This window comes from Haemaphysalis longicornis, unplaced genomic scaffold (genome assembly GCF_048455015.1).
Source record: "Haemaphysalis longicornis isolate Haplotype H1 unplaced genomic scaffold, Haemaphysalis longicornis Haplotype H1 scaffold_9, whole genome shotgun sequence".
Lineage (NCBI taxonomy): Eukaryota > Metazoa > Arthropoda > Arachnida > Ixodida > Ixodidae > Haemaphysalis > Haemaphysalis longicornis.
The window spans coordinates 64,634,953-64,644,514 of NW_027526460.1; the positions used below are offsets into that span (position 1 = coordinate 64,634,953).

The 9,562-nt window shown below is 48.9% G+C and overlaps 1 protein-coding gene across 1 annotated transcript in view; it reads right to left on the bottom strand.

Annotated features, from left to right (window-relative positions):
• LOC144153236 (uncharacterized) overlaps window positions 1-8,399 on the bottom strand; it is a 79,000-nt gene extending 70,601 nt beyond the window's left edge. Inside the window, exon 1 of the mRNA XM_077684886.1 lies at window positions 8,031-8,399. The gene's annotated coding sequence lies outside the window, so the exon portion shown is untranslated. The remainder of the gene's footprint in view (window positions 1-8,030) is intronic.
• Window positions 8,400-9,562: the final 1,163 nt, after the last annotated feature.

Genomic DNA, 9,562 nt, shown 5'->3' on the forward strand with positions numbered 1-9,562 from the left:
CCTCGAACTGGGGCTGCGTTGACAGAAGACATCCTTCACAATGTATGCTCCAAAGAAGGGTGACCGTCTGTTCGCCTCGCTGGAAACGCCATGAACAACCCGCCCCCACATGTGATGCAACCACCCATGTGTGCGACGTGCACTACAGGAGCCAAATCAAACGTTAGGCACCTCCTTCTCTAGGTGTGCACAGAACTGCAAGTTGCTGGGACCACGTGGGTGCCCATGACCGCCGTGCAGCACCATTAGGGCTAGCTGCCCGGCGCCGCCAACATATCAAGCCGCCTCGGCAGCAAAGCCACATGCGCGCGCTTCCCAATGGACCTTGCTCCAGTAGCGTAGCCCTCTCGCGGTGGCCGCCCAAACCACACTTGGGGGATTATAGAAGAACACGCCCATCTTTTTTTCCACCTGCTCGGCGCCGTTGAGGAAGCCGTCCCAGGCGTCACGGGTGGTTTATGTGGCAGATAAATTTTTTTCCATGGCATCCATAGTGCCTACCTGTCGGCCGCTTTCAGGACTCGGATAACGGAGCAGCATTTAGCTGGCTCGGCGTTCGCAACCAGCTAATCCAACATGGCGTCGTTTCGTTTACATTTTGCCACCAATAATGGCGGATCAGTCGCTGGGAGCGAGAGTAGCGCATGCGCAGAGCGCTACTGGAAAAAGGTGTATTGGCGATATCAGCACCCGGAGCGCCGGCCCTCTAGCGGCCGGCTTCCCCGCCGGCACCCTCCTCCCCCTCCGGAGACCCTCCTCTCCAACCATGATTACGTCGGAAAGCAGGATTGCTCTGCTTAGGGCTTTTCCTACGAGGTCTGGAACCGTGTGGGTCGGACAAAGGAGCTGGCGTTCCTCGACCCCAAGACGAGGCGAGTCTCCCCTCAGGAGACGAGCCGAGTCGGCGGCCATGGACAGCTTATCGAGCTCGTGGGGACTGTCCCCCGGCCAAGCTCGGGACAGCCTGTCCAGTGCGTGTTCCGTATATTAACGGAGGCCCACAAAATGCCATCCCCACCACCGCTTAGGGGGCACTGCAAAGACTGCATCACTTCAACTGCTTGATGTTGCAGAAATTTCAAACACCAACATCCCCCATCAGAAGCCTTCATGCTAACTGCTGCAGCAAACTCGCCCAGAAAACACGATGAACACCAAATTTGACACCTGCAGCTGTTGGTATTGGTGATTTTCTCCCTGACTTTCCGCTACTACCAAGAAGAGTCACTGTATACAATGCCCTCATTTCATTTCCACAAAAGGACCGCGATTTGCTTCTATTTGCCTCAAGCTAGAGTCTGCACGTGTTCAAATGGCTTGATAACCCCGCTTTTTGCAAGGGTGATGATTTCGGCATCAAAAATGCTTGCTAAAAAATTGGACACATCAGGACACCTCAGTAGAAGTTACACAGCTACCTGACCAGCAAAGAGGACTACAAAGGGATAGGCAGGACAACTAGTGTGTGCAAGCAACTGTGGCGTGCGGCGTACCACAGGGATGAGTGTTAGGACCTACTTTGTTTATTTACACATACTCTACAGTCGAACCTCGTTATATCGAACACGGGTATATCGAATTATTGCTTATATCGAACCATTGTCAGTTTTTTAAAAGAATTACATGCATTTTTAATTTTCTGTATCGAACTCAGTCGGTTAAGAAATGGATATATCGAACTCTGCGCCGGCCGAAAGCGCGCGCTCCGGAGACAGGCGGCAGGCTTTCCCGCAACGCAGGGGAGAATAGCGGTGGCGCAGCAGGCGTTTGCGACTCAAACGCATGCCTGTGGCGCCGGTAGCGCCATTCAGGCTAGGCGGCATACGCAGTTGGCTGACTCAGGCTCAGCTGGTTCACCAGTTGCTCATCAGCTTCAGTCATCGTCTTGTCTTGTTTCAGTCAATAAGCTCAAGCCTCAACGCCTTAAGAACTCTTCAGCGTCGTGTGTGGTTTAAACTAGCGGACACTGTTCGCGCAGTTACGTGACTGTGTTTGCAAGGCGCTGTGTCAGCCGCGAGCGGCGTGGTGATGGCGGCAAACGTGAAGAAACGAACGTCACTGACGTTTGCGACCAAGCTGGAAATCATCCGCCGCGTCGAAAAAACAGGGCAGAAGTCCAGCGTTGCCACAGCGTACAATATACTGCGGAGTACGTTGAGCACGCTGCTCAAGACGAAAGGTGACATCAAGGCGAAAGCGGGACAAAGCCAGCACTGCGGTGCACGCCGTGTTCGGAAACCAGCCTTCCAAGACGTCGAAAGATCGCTCCACAGGTGGTTTCTGGACGCCAAAGCCAGAAACATTCCGGTGTCGGGGCCTATGCTCCAACAGAAAGCGAAGGATTTCGCATTCATCCACCAAGCCGAAGGCTTCGCCGCAAGCAGTGGATGGCTGCAACGGTTTAAAGCTCGCTACCAGATCGTCGGCAAGACGGTTTCTGGCGAAAGCGAGGACGATAGCATTAAGAAGTGGCTGGACGAAGAATGGCTGGGCGTTCTCGCAAAATAAGACCCAAAGGAAATATTCAACGCAGACGAGTCAGGTTTGTTCTGGCAGATGCTCCCACGACAAACGCTCGACACCCGAGGGGAGAAGTGTCATGGTGGCAAACAGAGCAAAGCCCGCATAACAGTCCTCTTGGGCGCCAACGAAAACTGCGAAACTGCGGCCCCTTGTCATCGGCAAGTTTAAGACGCCGCACTGCATGCGCAACCGCTGCGACATTCCTGTCACGTACGCGTGGAACAGGAAGTCGTGGATGACGCGCGATGTCTTCGAAAAATGGCTCAAGGATTGGGACACGCAGCTTGCGGAACAGAGGCGCAAGGCGTGCCTCCTCGTCGACAATTGCTCGGCACACCACACGGACGTGCCGCTCAAGAACATAGAGCTCAAGTTCTTGCCGCCGAACACTACGTCAAAACTACAGCCATTGGACCAGGGTATAATTCGGGCGTTCAAGGCGATCTACAAGCGAAGACTGATCGAAAAGTTGCTCCTCAAGCTGCAAATGGGCCAAGACCTCAAGATCGACCTCTAACTGCCATTCAAATGCTCAAAGGTGCTTGGGATGACGTAAAGCAGGAGACGATCGCCAACTGCTTTAGGCACGCTCGGTTCATCGTCGGTTCCGAGGAATCGTCCGAGGAAGATGAAACATCTGAGGATTTCGAAGAACCTGCGCTCGAAGAGACGTGGAGCGAGTTCTCACGTTTTGTGGGTGCTGTGCCAGAAAGCATGACCATCAACGATTTCGTCGGCGATGACGAAACGGGGACCACGGCTGAACTAACCGACGTGGAAATCGCCGCCGAGGTCACCTGCGAGCTGACTTCAGAGGCCGTGGATGGCGAACCTGGCCCTTCGACCACCGAGGACCCCGCTCCACTTCCAACTGCGGGCGAAGATGTGGCCGCTGTGGAACGCTACTTCGGCAGAATGGAAGGTAGTGGTCTCGCGTTCGTGGACTCTTTGGAAACCATGGAGCAGGCTGTGGTACGACATGCAGTCAACTCGAAGAAACAGTCAACGCTGCTGCAGTTTTTTTCCCCTGGGAATAAATAGTTTACTTTAACGCTTCATGTGAGTAGTCATTCTTGTCGTTGCCTTTTTAGTGATTGAATCGCGCTGCATTTTGACGCGTTTTTGATCAAATTTTATATATCGAATTTCGGTTATATCGAACTATTTCACGGTTCGCGCACTGTTCGATATAACGATGTTTGACTGTATATGGAAATGCACTTACCACGGTCGAATGATTACTACCACAGATATTTATGTTCTCACTGACATTTAACATAACCTGACCTTTTTAACGCAACACAGTATTTTTAGGGTTGTTCATTTCTGGGTTTCATAGTTGCTTAAAATCCGGAAGCTGAGGGGGGGGGGGGTAAAAATCGGGTGCTATTTTTCGAAGTGATAAAAAATCAGGTTTTTTTCGCAAGACCATTCCGAAATTCGGGTTTTTTCACGTTCACTCTACACATCGAACATGTACTAGGTAATACATTCAGTTTATTTCAGATGGTATTACAATCTTTTTAATCTAACGCATCAAAATTTGTGTTTGTTTCAAGCTGGTAATCGGAGGGGGACATCAGGGTTTTCTCGAAAAGGCTCTCCGAATTTTGGCATTTGTTTGGAAATGAATCAGTAATGACGACAATAAAGGAAATTGATAAATTCTAAGAAGTGAAACATTTTATTCACGAAAGGCCGGTCATAATTTTTCACTCATCCTTGTTTACAACCATTATCATCTGCTTGCACAATATGTCAGTCTTCATTCAAGACCCGTCTGATCGCTGAGCGTATTTCAACTGGGAGGAAGTTCACAGCTTCCATTAGCAGAGCACGACAATGTCAGTGCGTCATTTTCCAGACTGGTAGCAAGCGGTAGAGTCATGCCAGTACTCAATGAGTTTGGAATCTGTGTTTGTGGGGCTTGCTTCCAGCACGTACTGGTTGAGAACGGCGACCGTCAGTGCATTATTGTGCAAACCACTGCTCTTAGAAGGTCCATTCGGGGAGAAGTCAGGTTTAACCCGATTCTCCCGAAACATGTTTTGGGTGTAAGAATCGGGTAAAATCTGGTTTTACACGAAAACAAACAACCCAAAGTACAGTAAAAGCTCGTTAATTCGGATCTCACGGGACCGGGAAAAATGTCCGAATTATCCGAATGCCGAATTAATGAATGAACAGGAAAAACAACATTAAAATCACGTTGGAGAAGCAAACCTTTGTTTGCTGAAGTATTTTGTAATAGTCGTCTGCTTTTTCGCGCACATTCCAGCTGAGATTACAATTTTTCTTTAATTCTTCCAAGTGGCCAACAGCCTGCAAACTGTCGGAACTGCTCAGGCAAACGTCCTCCATATATGAAAAGCGCCTCCGAGACTTCTCGTGAAGTGCGATGAGGTCGTGGCTGCACCTCCTCGCATGACTCTTCATCAGAATCGTGGTCTTCCTGGGCGCCCGTGACATCATTAATAATTTCTTCGTCGGTCAGGAGACCAGCATTTGTCCGAATTAGGCGGTGCGGGGCCGAATTCTGACGAATTAACGAAGGTTTGGTCCCATAGACTAACATGCGCTTTGGCCGGGACCAATTGAGCCGACCGAATTATCCGAATTTCCGAATTAACGGGTGGCGAATTAACGAGCTTTTACTGTATTATGTGGGAAAATATTGAATACTTTTAGCCTTAAAGGAGCACTGACACCAATTTTCGGCGTTAATATTATTGCACAGTTCGCTTCCTTTACTCAACAGAATACCCTGGCTGAAATATGAGCGGCCTGCGACGCGAAGAACATAGTTCAATTGGATTTCATTCATCGCGCCGACGGAGCAGCGCGCGGAGCGGCACTCAGCAAATGGACATCAGCGTGACATCACCCCGCGAAGCCAAAAGAAGTGACGCAACAGCGCTCGTCAAGAACTCCTGACGTCACTTCCCGCACGCGGCCCCACGGGCGGCGAGCGGGCGCAACACCCTCTCAAGTGGGCGCCAGTGACATCCGCACAAAGCGGTGAGGTCAGGCCGGGATTCTGTCATATGCGCCGTTCGGAATGCAAGCGCGGGAATTTGAAACAAACGATTTTCAGGCCGTTCAATGTAATTAACTACCGTGCGCTGAAGTATTTGAAGTGCTGTTTCAGGTTCGCCCGACCATTAAGCATCGATAAAAGCAATAAAAGTGTAACATAAAATTTTCGTGTCAGTGCTCCTTTAAACAAAATACAGCCTATGCTTGTTGCTCTTCACCCATATAGCAACCCCTTCAAAGTTGCCTTTTTTTTTTAACGTGCCGACGCTGGCCCCGGGGACCCTTCAAACTTGTTGAGCACACATTTCTTAGAAACAGTTCACTGCGCTTCTCTAGCTCCATGATTTGCTTGGATGAGCCATGGCGGCCTGATGACTGTCTCCACCGTAAATTATAATACTGCAGACAATAGTGAATTGCAAAATTATACGCAGCAAAGGGAATGACGATTCACACCTTTTCTCCTGCCAACGATTTTTGGTAGCTAGGCATCATAACATAGCTGATGAAGCGAAGAGCATGCTCATTATTACAGTTCATTTCTACAAATATTTTTTTTTTACTTACTGCTGGCTCACCTAACATGAAATTACTTCTATTATTCATGACTATATTTACCAAGACGCCACAATGTTCACTCAAAGTGACATACCGTGCCCTGCGAAGCTACGATATAAAACAATTCCGGTCAAGAGGTATTGGGTAACATCCATCTCACAAGCTCAAAAAAGGCAGAGATCTTACAAGCACCCAAAAACCTCCCCCGACCCAACAACCTCATGCAGCAGTCTCTTGATGGCCAAAGTGTTGTCTGGCTACCCAGAGTCACTTAATTGTAAATGCTTTGGTTTGGATTTCATCCACAAGCAACCATGCTGGAGTTACGTTTGATCATGTGTAGTTATTAAGAGTAACAATTAGCAAAGACTCTGAACAGTCAGTGAGCAAAAGTATATTGGCCAGTTAGGTGAAAAGCACAACAGACAGCTCTCACCATGAACAGTAAGTCAGAAATGACACTGGGTTGCTTGAAGCAGCGGAGCCTTTCGGATCAGCTACAAGCAACAGAACCTTTATTTTTTTCAAGTTCAGGTGGTCTGAGAATGCTTCAGTGATGCTGCACATGCACAGAGGAATGTTCCAGTTTAAATTACTGCATAGGAGGTATAATACGCGTGTGCTTACGTTTCATACCCACAGTATTTTACACAGCCCGTACATCATGGCCCAGAGTTTTGTACAAGGCAGTTAAAGGACCGACTATGCGTTCAATATGTGTTGTGTGCATTCCCAGGCAAATCTTAAACAACAAAAAAAAAATACGGATCTGATGCACTGCGGGGTCTACTTGATTTACAGAAGCAAGCTTCCTATGATCGCACCGATCTCGAATGAGCCGCCCTGAACACACACACCGATAATCGAAAGTTAGATCAATTATGCCCTACATCGTCTCGGGCTCCTGTGTTTTAAAAAAAAACGTTACCATCGCTTCCTAAAGAAAGCTTTCCGGCATCTAAACTGCGTCAAAAGTGAGTCAAAACCTTCGCTAAAGCGCGTCCAATCCATCGCCAAACCTTTAAAAGACCCAAATCACAAACGAAGACCGAACCCATGCGACTTTTTTTTTTTTTTTTTCCGCGCACCAAGTAAACGCATCTACGAACGATCTAAATGTATACCGATACGGGGTACTCCTCCTTCATGATCGATGTGTGTAATGTCGTATCCAGAAACGTTCCTTTTTCGCGATTTTCACGCAACGGTCTTAATAGGAGCAAGTTTCACGCAAGCGCCGTGTGTCCCGAGATCTTATCAGAGCTTTTCGATCAACCAACCGGTGTAAGGGGAAATGCATTAGGTTTCTGACAGAGCGCCATAGGTCCCGCTTTAAAAAGCAATCCTAACGTTAAAGGGCAACTACGGGAGGACCCTCAATTTAAGCCGAAGCTCAATCTAGAATGTGGGCCTAAAATCGAACGCGCTCCGCGCGACTTTTTAGTTCTCTTTAACGTTCCAGCACAAGTAGCGGCAGCGTATGACACTCATCCAAATGTACCAATAACCCTGTTTATTAAAAAAAAAAAAAGACGAGTGTAATCCCTTGCATTTCGACCATATTTCCACATATCTTCAACGATAGAGCCGAGGAAACCGAAGTTCTATCTTAGTAGTATGTGGTCCTATAATCGAACAACGTTCCACGCGACCTTTTCGTTCTCCCAGCAGACATAGCGGAAGCGTATATCACTCGTTCATTTAACTACCATTCAATCCAGAGCACTTGGACAAGTCCTCAACCCTAGAGCTGTGATCTTCCCTCGCTGGCTCTTTCGTTGCAAATCCTACTTTGCTCATCACCTTTTTCTTGTTTTTTTAATCGTGTTGTGTGCAGTGTGCACCAACGCCTGCGCTCATCAGCGACGGAAGGTGAAAGCGATAAAATAGGAAACAAACAACTTTCTACTCACGGCTTGCGCCGAGCCCTCGAGAAGGCACAGCAGGCTGACGCCAACAGCAACACAATGAAGCCGCAGCGCCGGCACCAACGGCGGGAGCTGGCGATCTTGCACGATGGTCGGCGAGCCTTCGTCAACCTTCGCAAACTGTCCGCCGCGAGATCTAGGACACGTACAGCCTCACAGTTCAACTCTGTCCTTGTTTGCACCTCGCAAGAGTTTGTTCCAGCACAGTTTGAGGGGACGCGGTGCGTTTTTTGGCGCAGAGGAAGCCAGGGCGACGATGGCGGCCGGACCCCCCTCGATATTCGATGAATGCCTGCCGTCCGGCCCTCACCGTAACGTTGGTGCGGGAGCGAGCTTCATAGTTTCACCGCGAAGCGGCGCAAGTAGACAAGTTTAAAACTGTGACGTCAAGAAATTGCGGCGGCGCGGGTGAAATAAACTGACGGCAGTAGCGACGACCGGCGCCGGAATGCAGGCAAAAGAGAGACACAAGAAAGGGAGCTCGTCAGAAGACTTCGTGCCAAGTTTGAAGCGCAGAGGGATCATCGTTTTTGCTAGATTTCATTTCATCTCGATAGGACATTCACGCAAACAGACGGGCACAGGAACTCGTTCACAAGCACAGAGACTGCGGTAAAGACCGCTGGGACGGGTCAACAGCGCTTCGTTGGCAAAGTCAATTGAGAAGATGCTGCTGCAAGTCTAGACTAGGAAATCTATGGCACAGCCATCTACTTCTCACAGGTATCCGTGTGCACGGAGCGGAAAAACAGTGTTGACAACGACACTACTATTGGAGAACACGTTTTGATTGAGAATGCTCAGGAAAACGTCGCTATTGCTGTTCTTTTTTTTTTTTTTTTTTTTTGGGGGGGGGGGGGTATAGAGGCAACGCATTTAGCAGCGTTTTACATGAAGCTGTTTGCCGGATATTGTACGCATAAGGTTTGCATGTACTTGCACGGATGCGCGACTACCTGCAATATAGGCTTATCTACATGCCCAGCAGGATGGTCACAGCAACCTGCTTTTAGAAGGGGCAAGGAGTTCTAAGCAGTGTTCTAAGCTCTAAGCTTTTATTACTTTTCTTGTGCACTTTTAAAGGCGCCGCCTTGCAGCATAAGGGTATCTTTGGGCCGAAGACATTTGTAAGGCGACTTAAGAAACTCTCCCAATTTATGTTCTGAGATGCCGAATTCTGACTGCTCATTTCCCGTGAGAAAGTACTACGATTGGAAGGTGTGGCTTCTCTCGCTTCCATCTTGCCGTGAAAGGTGTCATGTGTCAGGGCACTCCCGAGAGTGGATTCATCAAAAGCCCCCAAAAAAGTGAAAGAAAAGGAGTGGAAATTTCAAGTGTATGCCATGAACGCACCAATCAGAGAACGCCAGCGCCTAAACCCCGAGGCATCATGGGCAAATATGGCAGCGCACTGGTCATCCAATCGGAGAACGCCGCGCAAGAGACGAGTGGCGTGATGACCATGTATGGATATGAGAAAAGCGAGCAGCCAATAAGAGGGTGCCACGAGAGAGCCC